The sequence below is a fragment of the Lepus europaeus genome, chromosome 3 (assembly GCF_033115175.1).
Source record: "Lepus europaeus isolate LE1 chromosome 3, mLepTim1.pri, whole genome shotgun sequence".
NCBI lineage: Eukaryota > Metazoa > Chordata > Mammalia > Lagomorpha > Leporidae > Lepus > Lepus europaeus.
Window position 1 is genome coordinate 110,737,348 of NC_084829.1, and position 16,842 is coordinate 110,754,189.

At 37.5% G+C, this 16,842-nt stretch overlaps 1 pseudogene; it reads right to left on the reverse strand.

Annotated features, from left to right (window-relative positions):
* Nucleotides 1–6,602: 6,602 nt before the first annotated feature.
* Nucleotides 6,603–7,311, reverse strand: LOC133757050 (ankyrin repeat domain-containing protein 49-like; annotated as a pseudogene).
* Nucleotides 7,312–16,842: the final 9,531 nt, after the last annotated feature.

Below are 16,842 nucleotides of genomic sequence, written 5' to 3' on the forward strand. Positions count from 1 at the left end.
CTCTGTAACTGTGCCTTTCAAATAGATAAGATATTAAAATCAATGAGTCAATAAATATGAAGACACTAGGATTAGGTATGATCAGGTGACCTGAATAATTAAATTGGGAACTTCAAATTTCATTTCCCAATGAATTCTACAACCCTATAATTGTTTCCATTTTACAACTGGGGAAACCAATAGTCACAGATGCAACTTGCATCATTTTTAGTCATCAACATTTATTGGCTCCTTTGGATTACGATTGTGTTCAAGTCACACACTTCTTTTCCTATCTAATGCCTTCAGGACTTTATGGAATTCTTTGATCCAGAAAGTATTTTTGAATACCCATTATGTACCAAACACTAGTCTAGGTCCTTGGAATGCACAGTGAGAGAATACAGTCAAAGAATGCTACCTCATAGAGTAAACATTTAGATTGTAAATAGGAAAACTCTTCAACATTTCATGGAAAATACACATGAAAGCACACTTGTAATTTCATTTTCCATGAACTTTTTGAAGTGTTCTTAAATATTATATAGAGAAAAGTATTTATTATTACAATGCAGTTCGTTGAGCAAATAATTTAAAATCCTTAATAATCTTATACTTCTGTAGCATATTCAAAGATGTATTATGATCAGCATAAATATTGGTAGTTGTGAAAATATTAAAATACCAAACTCTATCTTTACATACCATATATTTTCTCTGGGTGAATAAGCCATGAATACCCACAATGGACATCAAATACCTTTGTACACCATGGTCCCTCAACATGGTCCCTTTCTAGGACTTTGTCTACCTTTCCTTCCCAGTTGCCAGAAGTTTGGCCAACTCTGAGTGAGCTCAGACCGTTCTCCTGTACAGAAGCTGACAATGTTTGCCTTCCTGTCCTCACACTCAGCTCCAAGCTCCCATCCCTAGGTTTTCTTGTCAATGCTAAGGCTTAAGGTACAAAGAGAATGACTCAAACACAATTGAGAATAGAGGAGGCATGAAATATGTCATAGTACAAATTCTTGACCAATGAGAGATGGAAGCCAGGAGTTAATTATTTCTCCATTCTTCACTCTGGACACAATGTTCTGAGATTCAGTTATTCATGGGGACTCTATGATGATTCCACAAAGGAAATATATATTTATTCATACTTGATACCAAGTGATACTCGTATCAGAAATTCACCCTCTTGAATTTAATTTGTTCCCGCCACCTCAGTGACTTCCTTACTATTCTTTTATTCCTGCTTATTTGTGATTAACTCTCTAATTGTTACAATATAAAATTTTGTTTCAGTCACTGTTTTCCCAGAACACTCAATCATTGTACCTGAAAAACTATGACAGTGATTACAGAGTGTTACGAATGATGTGATATGAGAGTATAGAAAAAAAGTCATTTGTTTCTGGGTGTGGTTTTAAAGTGTGTCTGGAAAGTGACAATGAGGAGGTGGATTTTTAGGCTTTATTTTGACAGATGAATGCAGTCCTGACAGATGCCAATGGACACAGTTGGCATAGGAGTGGGGAGCATAGGAGTGAAGATAGTTACAGGACGTGTCTGTAAGCAACAATTCAAGAGCGCATCTAAGGGGAAAGTGGGGGTGAGGCTAGTAAATCAGATCATTGAAGATGGTGAACACCATGGATGTGCAATGCTGGAGAGAATATACTCTTCTATTAGCCTGCCACATTTGATACCACGTAAATGGCCAGCCAGAAGTCCCCGGAAGGGGCAGAGAATGAAACTGAACTATGGTTGAGAAACATTTCTCCATTGTATCCTGAATTAAATTTCCTTTAGAGAATCCCTGTCCTATTCTCTAAATGTATAATTCCAAATATCTAGTGAAGGGGCTCAAGTCTTCATTTTTTCTAATGTGTTCATTTCTAATAAATCTCCACACATGCTGATTTGGCTGTCCTTTCCACCTAAATGCAGGTGGCTCAGACCTCTGTCTTTCTAAATAAAGAATATGGTTTCTTTAGCCAGTCTTTCAGGGTTTTCAGAGTACATGTGCATTTTAGATGGGTTGGGCTGGCATGGTGGGTAGTACAGTAAGTTAAGCCCCCACCTGTGATTTTTGGCATTCCATATAAGCACTGGGTTGAGTAGGGGCTGCTCTACTTCCAATACAACTCCATGTTAATGCACATGGGAAAGAAGCAGAAGATGTCCCAAGTACTAGGCACCTGACATCCATGTGGGAGACCCAGATGGAATTCCAGGCTCCTGGCTTCAGCTTGGCCTCATCCCAGCCATTGTGGCCATGTAGGAAATGGTGGAAAATCTCTTTCGCCCTCTCTCCCACTCTCTTTCTCGCTCTCGCCCTCGCTCTCACCCTTTCTTTCTGGAAGTTTGCCTTTCAAATAAGTAAAATTAATCTTTTTAAACATAGGCATACTTTAAGCAATGTATAAGGCATCTAGCCTTTTTATAGCACCGTCATTGATGTGGGAAGAAAAATATTACCAGCTAAGATTGAGATTAAGTTTTCTGATTACCACAGTACTAATCCACTTTTGACAGAGAAGATCAGATTCCTGCTAGGATAGGACACAGAAAAGGAATTGTTGATAGAACAGAACTATCCAGATGCACGTGATAAAGATCAAATTATGAGAAAGAAATGAGGGGGCCAGCACTGTGGCATAGCGGGTAAAGCCACCACCTGCAGTGCTGACATTCCCATATGGGCACCTGTTCAAGTCCCGGCTGCTGCACTTCCAATCCAGCTCCCTGCTATGACCTGGGAAAGCAGTAGAAGATGGTCCAAGCCCGTGGGTTCCTGCACCCACGTGGAAGACTTGGGAAGAAGCTCCTGGCTCCTGGTTTCATATCAGCCTAGCTCTGGCTGTTGCAGCCAATTGGGGAGTGAACCAGCAGATGAAAGACTTCTCTCTCTCTCTCTCTCTCTCTCTCTCTCTCTGCCTCTGCCTATCTGTAATTCTGCCTTTCAAATACACCAATAGAAATCTTAAAAAGAAAAAGAAATAACGAAGCGGGACCCGCAGGTAAAGAAGATTAAGTGAGGTAGGGAAACTGTAGTCTCATCTTCCAATTGCAGTTTCTCTGACTCTGTCAATCAGTGATGTTTAGCTAAGAGAATGACCAGTGTGAAGAGATTTCAAATATAAAGAAGAGTACTGGGTGTGTAATCTAGAATTCACCACTGATTTTACAGACTTCTCAGGCCCATTCTGATTGCTACACTTCACAGGGAAACAGTGGTATGGGGCACCATGATGAGAACAAGAGATGCTTGTCTTGCAGTGGAGATCCACTGGCTAATGGGTGTTGGCTGAAGCAAGCATCAGGTTTTTTTTTTTAACTTTTATTTAATGAATATAAATTTCCAGTGTACAGCTTATGGATTACAATGGCTTCCCCCTCCCATAACTTCCCTCCCATCCGCAACCCTCCCGTCTCCCACTCCCTCTCCCCTTCCATTTGCATCAAGATTCATTTTCAATTCTCTTTATATACAGAAGATCAATTTAGTATAAAGATTTCAACAGTTTGCACCCACATAGAAACACAAAGTGAAACATACTGTTTGAGTACTAGTTATAGCATTAAATCAAAATGTACAGCACATTAAGGACAGAGATCCCACATGAGGAGCAAGTGCGCAGTGGCTCCTGTTGTTGACCCAACACATTGACACTCTAGTTTATGGCGCCAGTAACCACCCTAGGCTGTCGTCATGAGTTGTCAAGGCTATGGAAGCCTTCCAAGTTTGCCGACTCTGATCATATTTAGACAAGGTCATAAAAGACAGAGTGAGGATAGTAACCAATGATCCTAAGAGTGCTATTTACCAGGTTTGAACAATTATACAGCATTAAGTGGGGAAGAGGACCATCAGTACACACAGGTTGGGAGTAGAGCCATTGGTGGTAGAGTAGAGGTTATGATTACAAAGGAATGAGGCCCAAGTGCGCTAGACAGGGCCTAGAACAAAGGACAGAGTCATTATTAGAGGAGCTAAGAAAGGTGCTGTCTAAGCTACAAGTAATTTTTCCGATTGAGAGGCAAATAGAACCTGATAGAAGGGGCTTGATAATAATCTGGTGGGCTTTAGGCCTTGTAAATTCAGAGGCCCAGACCTATCTATCTCTTCACATGGGGTATATCCTAAGGGAGGTGTGAACCTCCTAGGGGAAGGCACTCTGTTGACTTTCATTACTTGGCTGGCCTGGGAGGAGAGCTGGCCAGGTCAAGGCAGGTGGCATCTCTAACAAGAAATTTACAGTTCTGCCTGCAATGTTGCTGACCCTACTTGACCATCCCCTCAGCCGCAGTGGTCACTTTGGAAGTTGGGCTGAGTGAAGGGCTTTTCAGCTTAGAGCCAATAAGATCTGTGGCTCTGACCTGGGCATCCTTCGACTCCAGGGCACGTCCATTTCCAGTGATCCAACTCTTGGCAGAGCTGCCAGGGCTCTTCACAAGCTGACTTCTGCTGAAGCCCAGGCTTACCACATTGAAAGCCACTGCAGTGGACTGGCCTGTTGGGTCTCCTTGAAGGCAGATCACTGTACAGATCAGCCATTAATAGGCCTGCCACCCATTGCTTCTGATGCCGAGCTTTCTTTTCCTCCTGGTTTGTGTTAAAGCAGACCAGAGGATGCAAGTCAAGGGAGTGCCCGTGTCCCATCTCTAATCTTCGGTGGCCTGAACTACAAGTCTATAGTCACAGGCATGTTCTGTAGTAGTTTTTCTAAGGTAGACAATGGCCATGAGGAAAATTATATTCTCACTTTAAAACTTTCTTTCCCTTTGGTCTGAAAGGGAGGTTTTTTCTACTTACTGTTTACTTCACTGATGGCGAAGTGAATCTGGCTATGAGATTATTATTTAAGTTCTTATTTTGGCTATGCTATTACAGAAAAATGTTAGCCATCTCTTTTATAAGGTCTAAAGATTAAATTGTGCGTCCTACAGATTCCTTCAAAATAGAAATAGTTTCCTACCTTGAAGAGAATAGAGAAATGAAAGAACAAGTTGGGCTTAGAATAGAGAAATGAGGGAGCAAGTCCTAGATCGCTTGCTGACAATAGCAATATTACATGAATACTTAGCAAGCATCAGTTATTACAAGGGTGCCATATAAGATACTAGTAGAAAAGCAAAGCAAAGGAAGGGTGATAAATGAAATTAGAACAAAATTTGGATCCAACATCATGCAATATCCACAGGGAATGTGCTACTTCATGAGGCAAAAAAGCTTTCTGTTACTCGAGCCGTTCAAGCTAAATTAAGTAAACAGACTGTTAGTTAGAAATGCATGTCATAAAGATTTGGAAAATCCTTTTTCACAAATTCTAAGGTGATGGAGAAAATGGACTCCCCACCATCACATATTTGTATGAATTTCAAAAGACCTGAATTTCTAAGAACTCCATTTTGTTCTTATTACTACAGACTCTGCAAATCTGTGATTTAAAAGCATGGCGAAAAAGAGACTATATTCCCAACTGTTCAATGTGTCCCCATTAAACACAGCAGGGCTCTGGTGAACACTTTAAAGGCCTCAGTGGGAAGTGATCATCTTGCTGCTCTCTAAGTTTGTTTGAAATTGTCCAGTCTTTTCCACACTGTGCCCTATAGTGTAAAGAGAAATTAAGTACTGGCTTAATAAGTGAGTCCAGACAAGGGAGTCTTCTCTGCTGTGCCAAGTTCAGAATAAATAGGGTTTCATTTAATTTTCTTGTTGTGCCTGTTAATCTATCAACAAGGAATACTGTTAGGTGTTTTTCAACTAGAATGTGAACCTAATTAGAGAGACTGTCACCTAGTCCTAGTAGACTCAGCTTCCCACTGTTGGGAGTTCTCTTCACCAGATACTTTCAGTAGCACAGCTTTTAGCAATGATTAATTTATCAGAAACTCCAGTAACTAGTATACAAAATACAAAATTCCATGCACAATCTTAGAAAATACAAAATTCCATGCTCAATCTTATTGTCTTTAAGAGGGAGAGAAAGAACACAGCAAATTTCAAGACAAAGAAATTATGTACATAAAATAACAATAATGAAATATCTCTTTCTTAATTTTTCATGCAAATACTTGGTGGTCTACACCAGAGAAGCAAAGACATACTGTGTAGTAAAGTGAAGAATTCATTTCCCTTCAGTTGCAAAAGGGATAAATGTTGTATTCTCCCAATTCACAAAGTATTACTTCTCTAAATAATTCTTTTTTAAATATTTAAGAATTATATTCTGTATTACCATATCTTATAGAAATACATGTCAATATAGTAAATGCTCAAAAAACCCAATATATGGGATTTTTAAAAAATATAATTTTCCTAGATCAGCACCAAAGATATCTTCAATTTCTGTACAACCTGTGTCAAATTCTGAAATATGGTTATATTGAGATTATTTCTGAGACAAATCACAAAATCCACAGAAATTATTAAAGATATATTCAAGCAACTCTCAAATATGTTTTGACATCAATATCAGGCAATTTACTTGGACAAATATTAAAGCGGGTACCAATGATTTTTCTTCGGTTGATGTCAACTTTGCATTAGGGAATATTTGACATCTCTTACAGTGGAGGCACTACTACTTAAACACTAAAGAAAATTACTAGAACCATTAAGACTGAAGGGAAGAATTTGTACTGTTTCCCACAATTTCAAAGAGGTACTGCTAGGTACTTGATCTCCTGATGACATCAAATGTGGTTACTTCCAAGTTGTTTTTCAGGTCTGGTTCAATATAACGGCTCATCAGGAGACATTCAAGGGTATCTCTGCTGCCTCTTTTCCCAGCAGCAAGATGCAAGGGGGTCAAGAGGCCTTATGTTCGGGCACTGATAGCCACATCATGCTGAAGACAGAAGCCACGCCGGCATTGTCCCACTTACAAGCACTGTGCTGTCGTGTCCTGCCATCCACAGTCTCTGCACGCATTACCACCCCTTGAGCAATCAGCTCATGAACAATATCCAAGGTCCACTGTAGGCTGCTCGATGAAGACGGGTATATTGATCTCCATCCCTAGTGTTCACAAGGCTGGCCTTTTCAGAAAGTAATCTCTGCACTGAAGTTTGTCAGGCTTTTTCAGCAGGCCAAAGAAGCAATTTGCTTGGATCTTTTTTCTATTGTTATTTTTTTTCTTGCAGTTGCTATCACTCCTCATTTTCATCTTGCTCTCATCAGAATGGTCCACCCAGAGCCTGTGAGCACCAGGGGGAATAAGGTGTCTGTGTTTCCAATAATTCAAGTTGGTGAAAGTGTTCAGAAAACTCTAAGGAACTCTCTAGCTATGGTTTTTCACCATAATTTATGTTATCTTTTTCCATTTTTACTACTATTCTAAATAAAAGACATTTCAAATGCCAAGGTTTTAGTCTTCAAGATCTTCTGGAGCCAAAAATCATTGCTACTTATCTAAAAAAATTCTACCAGCCAGAATGAGAGTCTCTAGGTAAATCCAAATATAATAGAAGAGATGAAGAGCTACAGTAATTAATACATATATTACAACTCCTAGGCACAAACCTGTTGGAAGTAATACATAAATCCATTAAAGTTGTGGGATACAACATCAGTACACAAAAAATTTATAGTATTTTTACACACTAATAGCAAAATGTCTGAAAAAGAGATAAAGAGAACAATCTGATTTTTACAAGAGATACAAAACAATTAAATCAAGAAAGTAAAATGTTTTCACAAAGAAAACTGCAAACCATTGATGAAAGAAATTGAAGAAGATATAAATAAATGGAAATATATTCCATGTTCTTTAATTAGAAGATTTAATTTTGTCAAAATGTCCATATTACCCTAATTGATCTACAAATTCAATCCATCATTATCAAAACACAATGTTATCCTTTACAGAAACAGAAAAAAATTAAAATTTTTATGGAATCTCAAAAGACATCAAATTTTGAAAATAGTGGAGCAAAGGAACAAACATGAAAGCATCACCCTATCTTCAAATTTTATTACCAAAATTTAGTAATTAAAAGTGCACAGTGTTGGCATAAAAATGGACACACAGATGAATGGACAGAGCCCAGATATAATCCTGTGTATTTACAGCCAACTTCTTTTTGACAGGACAGTGTTTGGGAAAAGGTAGTCTTTTCAGTAAAAGGTGATAGGAAAACTGGATAACCATGAGAAGAAGAAACCATCAGATTCTCATCTTTCACCCATTAAAAATATGACTTAAATACTTAAGTATAGACTTTTAGCCATCGAACTACTAAACTAAAATATAAAGGAAATACTTCAAGACATTGGTCTGGACAAAAATTTTTGGATATAACTCCAAAAGCATAGACCACAAAAGCAAAAGTTATAAAATGGGATTATATAATACTAAAAAGCTTCTGCACAACAAAGGAAACAACCTACAGAGCTAAGAGAATATCTACTGGATGGGAAAAAATATTTGGTAACATTACAGATTTTATAAGGAAATCAAGTGATTCAGTGTAGAAAATACTCTAAAAATCCAATTGAAAAGAGGCAAAGATCTGGCACTTGGAATATTCATTAGATACCATTTGGCTGTCCACATCTTATATCACAGTGCCTAGCTTCAAGTCCAAACTCAGTTCCTGATTCCAGGTTTTTGTTACTGCAAACCCTGGAGGTAGCAGATGGTATTTCAAATAGTTGAGTTACTGCCATCCACCTGGAAGACTTACATAGGAGTTCCTGGTTCCTGCTTAAGCCTGGCCCAGCCATAGCTTGTGTAGGCATTTAGAGAGTGAACCATTATATGGAAGGTACAGCTTTTTCTCTCTCTCTCTCATTCTCTCTCTGTCTCTCTCTCTCTTTCTCTCTCTCTCATCTCCATCTCCATCTCTGCCTCCATCTCTATCTCCATACTATCTCTCTCATCTCTATCTCTCTATTTCTATGTCTATATCTCTCTCCACACTCTTCTCCCCTCTCTTTATGCAAATAAAGCAATTTTCTTTAAAAAAATGCCTAAATATCTGAATAAATTTTTCTCAAGAAAAGACATTCAAAACAGACAACATATATTATGGGACTTCAAAATATTTGTAGAAAAGTGGAATTAAAAGTAATGCACACTTTCCTTGAAATTTTTGAAGACTGTTCATATATGAAACAAAAAATACTCTATACCACTAACCATCAAGGAACTGCAAATCAAAGCCACAATGAGATTTGATCTAATCCTAGTAGGAATTACAGGAAATAAATTCTTTTTTTTAACTTTTATTTAATGAACATAAATTTCCAAAGTACAGCTTATGGATTACAATGGCTTCCCCCCTCCATAACTTCCCTCCCACCCACAACCCTCCCCTTTCCCGCTCCCTCTCCCCTTCCATTCACATCAAGATTCATTTTCAATTCTCTTTATATACAGAAGATCAGTTTAGTATATATTAGGTAAAGATTTCAACAGTTTGCCCCCACATAGTAACACAAAGTGAAAAATACTGTTGGAGTACTAGTTATAGCATTAAATCACAATGTACAGCATATTAAGGACAGAGATCCTACATGATATTTTTAAAAATTGATTAATTTTCTATGCAATGTCCAATTTAGAACCAAGTTTTTTTTTTTTTGTTTTCAGTTATCTTTATATACAGAAGATTGATTCAGTATATACTAAGTAAAGATTTCATCAGTTTGAACCCACACAGAAACACAAAGTGTAAAAATACTGTTTCAGTACTAGGAATAGCATTACTTCACATTGGACAACACATTAAGGACAGATCCCACATGAGACGAAAGTACACAGTGACTCGTGTTGTTGATTTAATAATTTGACACTCTTGGTTATAGCGTCAGTAATCTCCCTAGGCTCTAGTCATGAATTGACAAGGCTATGGAAGCCTTTAGTGTTTGCCGACTTCGATCTTATTCGGACAGGGTCATAGTCAAAGTGGAAGTTCTCTCCTCCATTCAGAGAAAGGTACCTCTTTCTTTGATGGCCCTGTTCTTTCCACTGGGATCTCACTCACAGAGATCTTTCATTTAGGTCTTCTTCTTTTTTTTTCCCAGGGTGTCTTGGCTTTCCATGCCTAAAATACTCTCATGGGTTCTTGAGCCATATCCAAATGCCTTAAGGGCTGATTCCGAGGCCAGAGTGCTATTTAGGACATCTGCTATTCTATGAGTCTGCTGTGTCTCCTGCTTCCCATGTTGGATCATTCTCTCCCTTTTTGATTCTGTCAGTTAGTATTAGCAGACGCTAGTTTTGTTTGTGTGATCCCTTTGACTCTTAGATCCATCAGTGTGATCAATTGTGAACTGAAGATGATCATTTGGACTAGTGAAATGGCATTGGTACATGCCACCTTGATGAAATTGTATTGGAATCCCCTGACATTTTTCTAACTCCACCATTTGGGGCAAGTACGATTGAGCATGTCCTAAATTGTACATCTCCTCCCTAATTCTGACAAGGATATAGAGAAATCAGAACTCTTATACACTGTTCATGGAATGTAAATTAATGCAGCCATTATTAAGAAGAGTATGAAGGTATCTCAAAAATCCAAAAGTAGAACTACTTTATAATCTACAATCTCAATACAGTATACACATCCAAAAGAAATGAAACCAGCATTTTGAACAGACACTTGCAATCCTGTGATCATTAAAGCACTATTCATAACAGTGATGATAGGGAACCAACCTAAATGCACAACAAGAGGTAAAGAAAATGTGTTATATATACACAATGGGGTTCTTTCAGCTATTAGAAAGCATGGAACCCTGTTATTTACAACATCATAGCAGATCTGGAGGATGTTACTTTGACTTAAATAAGACAAACACAGAAGAAAGATAAAACTGTATGATCTCACATATATATGCAATCTCAAAAAGTTGATTTAATAGAAGTTGAAAGCAGAAAAATCATTACCAGAGATAGAATAGGGAGTATGGAAGAAAAGAGATTGATCAAAAGCTACATGTTTCATTACATAAGAGAAGTAAGTTATGTGTTCTTAAGCATAGTAGCCTGACTACAGTTAACAAGAACACATTTTGTATCTTAAAATAGTTGAAGACAGAATTTGAGAATTTCAAAGTACTCACCATAAAAAAAAGAAAACTGACACCTTCCTTCTAATATCTGTGTATATGTGTTTGTTAATAATACAAGGTGACTAAACACTGAAGAGTTAAGAAGCTGCCTGTGAGTTAGAAATAAATCAGTCCCGGGGCTGGTGCCATGGCACACTAGGTTAATGCTCTGCCTGCTGTTCCAGCATTCCATATGGGTGCTAGTTCTAGTCCTGGCTGCTCCTCTTCCAGTTCAGCTCTCTGCTGTGGCCTGGGAAAGCAGTAGAAGATGGCCAATGGAAGGAAGACCTTTCTCTCTCTCTCTCTCTCTCTCTCTCTCTCTCTCACTGTCTGTAATTCTACCTGTCAAGTAAATAAATAAAAATCTTAAAAAAAAAGAACAAAAAAATCAGTGCTGAAAAGACACATATCATCTTTTCTTTGATATGTGACAATTTATATAGAATACAAAAAAGATATAGGAATGAAACATATCTTGTGATTTGTGTTTTAGCCCCTGTTTATCTTAAAATTACACTTATGAAATACATGAAATCTGTTCTTTTTCTATTAACAACAAAATTAACACAGAAACATTGCATGTGGCATTGATTGTAGAGGGCACAGAGGGAGAGTGTTTTTGTAATTTATTATGTATTGTAAACTTAGAACTATTTATTTATTTTTCAGTGTAGTAATTTGTAAGACTTTTCATTTTGTAATACACTCACTGGCATCAATGAAGTAAAAAAGAATGCATGCTTAATGAAAAATTAAAAATTATATCCATGCTTTTCAAGAGAGTAGATAAGATCTCAAATATCTACAAAAAATTTGTCAGCACAAACCATAACATAAGTAATAGTAACATTTTAAGCATTATTGTTTTAAAGCACTGTGCCTAAGACAAATACTACAGCAAATAAATGTTATATAAATAGGTTTACATTTACTTTTGAATATAAATTTCCTTGTGGACAAAAAGACAAGAAGCTATAATTGTGAACATGTAGTTTTAAATGAACAAATATATTACATTAATTGCAATGGTTATTTGTGTTTTTTTCATCAAAGTTTTAGAATCAAAGGGAAGTTTTGGAAGTTCATTTTGTTGATAATAAATAGATGTGAAATACATTTAATTTATCTATTTTAAAATTTACTTATTTTTATTTTATTTGTTTGAAAGGCAGAGCCACACACATGCACACATGGAGAGAGAGAGAGAGAGAGAGAGAGAGAGAGAGACAGAGAGAGAGAGAGAGAGAGAGAGAGAAAGAGATTTTTTGGGCCACGCCAAAGCCAGGAGTCAGAAATTCCATTTGGATATCAGGGCCTCACATACTTGAGCCATCACCCGCTGCCCCCCAGAGTGGGACTTAGCAGGATGCAGGAATCAGGAGTAGAACCAGAATTTGAACCCAGGTACTCAAATATGGAATACGGGTATCCCAGGCAAAATGTTAACTCATAAGCCAAATGACTGCCCCTTTCGCTATTTAAAGTGGAAATATTTGAAAAGAACCTGAGAGTGTGGTACTTAAACCTAGCAAACTGCTCACAAGTTTTACAAATAGAGATAAGTTTTCTTATGGATATTTTGTCTTTAAAATATTTATTGAAGAGAGGCTGGCGCTGTGGCGTGGTGGGTAAAGCCGCCACCTGCAGTGCCAGCATTCCATATGGGCATCTGTTAAAGTCCTGGCTGCTCCACTTCTGAACCAGCTCTCTGCTATGGTCTAGGAAAGCAATAAAAGATGGCCCAAGTCCTTGGGCCCCTGTACCCGCGGTGGAGACCCAGAGAAAGCTCCTGGCTCCTGGCTTCAGATCAGCACAGCTCTTGCCATTGTGGCCAACTGGGAGTGAACCAGTGAGCAGATAGAAGACCAATCTCTCTCTCTGCCTCTCCTTCTCTCTCTGTGTAACTCTGACTTTCAGATAAATAAATAAATAAATCTTTTGAAAAAATAAAATATGTATTGTAGAGAGGTAACCAGAGTGAAGGCAAAAATCAAAATCTGATATTTTTCTAAAATAAATGCAAATTTTATTATGCAAAAATAGTTTTTAAACTATCTTACACCTAACAGATTTGTACCAAACTTGAGAGGAACCTCAACATTTAGGGAAATAAAGTTTTAGTTAAAAATTTAGAGACTACAGATAATAATGAATTAAAGGCACTAACAATTTTATTTAAAAATTTAAAATAACCATATTAAATAAAATTATATTTTAAGTGGCATAATATTATATAAAACATATTAATATAGAAAAAATAGTCTCTTTTATATATGTAATATTTAAACAACAAACATAAAGACTTTTAATTGATATAATGTGTGAATTTGTATAATTTTAATTTTTCTAAAAATAATTTTATTTTGAGAACAATTTCTGTATAGTGATATATTATAGGAACTCACATTATTAATGAAATCATCTTGAAGGTCAATGTACAAATATCTTAAATATTTTGTATATTTATATAACACATATAAACATATATATTTAAAATAAAATATTTTTTGCAGCTGGCATCATGGCGTAACAGATAGACTCACAGTCTCTTATGCTGGTATTCCATATGGGCATTGGTTTAAGTCCTGGCTTCTCCACTTTTGATCTAGCTCCCTGCTAATGGCTTGGCAAGAGCAGTGGAAGATGGCCCAAGTGTGTGAGTCTCTGCTCCCGACACAGGAGACCCAGAAGATGCTCCTGGTACTTGACTTTGGCCTGGCCCAGCCCCGGCCATTGTGTACATCTGGGGATAAACCAACAATTTAAAGATTTCTCTCTCTCTCTGTCTCTCCCTCTTTCTCTGTAACTCTGAGTTTCAAATAAATAAATAAATCTTAAAAATATATTTTAATTTTTCCTTCATATTCAACAGTGGGCCCTATATTAAATAATCTCCTAATATGCTCCTTTATTAATTAGTTATATTGTTATTACTATCATAATATCATGATGATTTCTATTTTACACAAGAAAACTAAGAGACAACTTCTTTCCCTTGCCTAAAGTCAAACAGTAACTAAACTAAGTGGTGTGTTGACTGGAGTTTGAACTTCCGTTCCTGACACTCAATTGTCATCAGTTCGTCCATTCATTTGATCCTTGACTCTTTCAGTAGCTCATTCATTGCCATCAACCTCACACAAAATGAGGGGGATGCCAAATTTTCACCCATAATATGAATCACACTAGCTGGGAAAGAGGGTTACCAAAAATGTCTATGGACAAAGAGAATATTGATTATCAAACTGTGATTGTGATAGTGTGATATAATAAGAAGTACCTACTGGTGTTTGGTTTTTAATTCCAGTTCCTGACTCACAGTTCCTAAATCCCATGTAATTTCCTGGTGATAGAAGTGTCTTTGGTTCTTACAAAGAGATTTGTAGTGGATCCCTAGATAGCTTCAGAATAGGGACTTGGTCACAGAAGTTTGGAAGTTTCAATTCTCTTCTCTTAACCTGTGGGAAGAGAGGCTGGGAACTGAGTTACTAACTTATCATGCCTATAAGATGAAACCCTCATAAAAGCCCTAAAAGACAGAATCTAGGGAGCTTCAGGGTTAGTGAACAATCCATGTGCCTGGAGGGTGGTGCACCTTAACTCTATGCACACAGAGATGTCTGTTCTTGGGGTCCTTCTACACTTCCCCCTTCCTCAGTCTTCACCTGGCCAGTCATTTATGTATTTGTTATATTCTTTCTAATGAGCTGTGCATGTAAGTAAAAGGATTCCCTGGGTTCTGTGAGCCATGGCAGTGAATTATCAATCCTGAGGAGGAGGAGGTCATGGGAAACCCTGCTTTGTAGCAGGTGTAGGAGCTGCAGCTGTTTGTTTTGTTTTGACAGGCAGAGTGGACAGAGAGAGAGAGAGAGAGAGAGAGAGAAAGAGACAGAGAGAAAAGTCTTCCTTTGCCGTTGGTTCACCCTCCAATGGCCGCTGTGGCCGGCACACTGCGCTGATCCGAAGGCAGGAGCCAGGTGCTTCTCCTGGTCTCCCATGCGGGTGCAGGGCCCAAGAACTGGGGCCATCCTCCACTGCACTCCTGGGCCACAGCAGAGAGCTGGCCTGTAAGAGGGGCAACCGGGACAGAAGCCGGCACCCTGACTGGGACTAGAACCCCGTGTGCCGGCGCCGCAGGAGGAGGATTAGCCCATTGAGCCACCGCACCGGCAGCAGCTGGTTTCTTAAGTGGAGGCCAACTTGCAGGGACTGCACTAACTCTGGATAATTAGCACTAGAATTGAGTTGGATATAAGACACATACTTCGTGTTCAGAAAGTTGGGGAATTGGTTGATGTGGCATGAGAACCCCACAGACTTGATAGTAGAAGTTTAGGAGGAAGAGCAGATCACATTGGGATCTTAAAGTTATTTTCATCTCAAAGAACTTGCATTAAGGAGGTGGAGATTAAAAGTAATAAAGAATAATAACCTATCACTTCATCATCTATTCAAAGGCCAAAGATGGTATAAGAGGCCTACATCTTTTCTCTTCCACACGTGTCTTTATACATTCCATAAAAATTTAATCAGAGCATAATAATTATTTATAAATAGTGGAAAAATTTATTGAAGTTTGTTTATGAATAAGGCTGCTCAATTATAAAGCAGATTCTTGTAAAATGTTTCCCAGGAATAAGCCTTAGAAATACTATTTTGATGAATAATTTTATTAAAGTAAATACAGAAACTAGTAAAATCCAGTTTTATTGAAATTTCTATTGCCGTTCTCTCTAGAAATGCAGTAAATACCTCTTCAAATTTTATTTAAACTCACAAGGAATTCATTAATGTTAATTAAGTAAAATAATACTTATCTTTTAACACAGTCCATGAGAAATACAATATTTATAAACTCTGGGGAGGAAGTGGCTAAAAGGATGTGTCTAGTTTTTTTTGTAGTCTTCTGTATGTTTTAGTTTTGCTATTTCAAATTATTTAAAAATATTCATTCATTAATTCATTTATTTGAAAGGTAAAGTGACAGAGAGAGTTAGAGGCAGAGATAGAAAGATTTTTCCATCTGTTGGTTCACTCAAATGTCAGTAAAAGCAAGGGCAGGGCCAGGCCCAGAACTTCATCTGGGTCTCCACATGGTGGCAGAATTTTAAGCATTTGGGTCATCATCCACTGCCTTCCCTGGAGCATTAGCAAAGAGATAGATTGGAACCAGAGAAGCCGCGACTCAAACTGGCACTCTGACATGGGATGTGGGCATTGTAAGCTAAGCTTTAACCCACTGCACCACAAAGCCACCCCCATTAATTGTTTTATTTTTTAAATCATAACATCCTTAATCTACATCATATTTACTTATTTTATTACTGCACATTTTCCTTATGTTCTTATTGAATTAATAAAGAAGAAAAAGGCATTAATTCATTTTAATAGGTTTCTTTCATGAATAAACTGAACATTACAAAATAAAGGAAATGTGAACTAACATTGTGCTTGTAGTTGGCTATCTTAATTATCTGTGGTTTTACATAATCAGATAAAATATGTTAGTATAAAGTTAATGAGCACTTGTCAATGGTCACTTTAATTTTTTGATATCATATGAATTTTCACTTTATTAAAATGATGCAAATTTGTTATACTAATAAAATTTTGTAAACATATCCTTAATGTGACAAGACTGTCTTGCAACATCTTCATATATTCATATTGTTTATTATTTAAAAATAACTTTTAGGGGCAGTAATTTGGTGCTGCCTTAGACACCGCTTGTAATTCTCACATCCCGTGCTGGAATGCCTGTGTTGGAGTCCTGGCTCTGCTCCTAACTCCAGCTT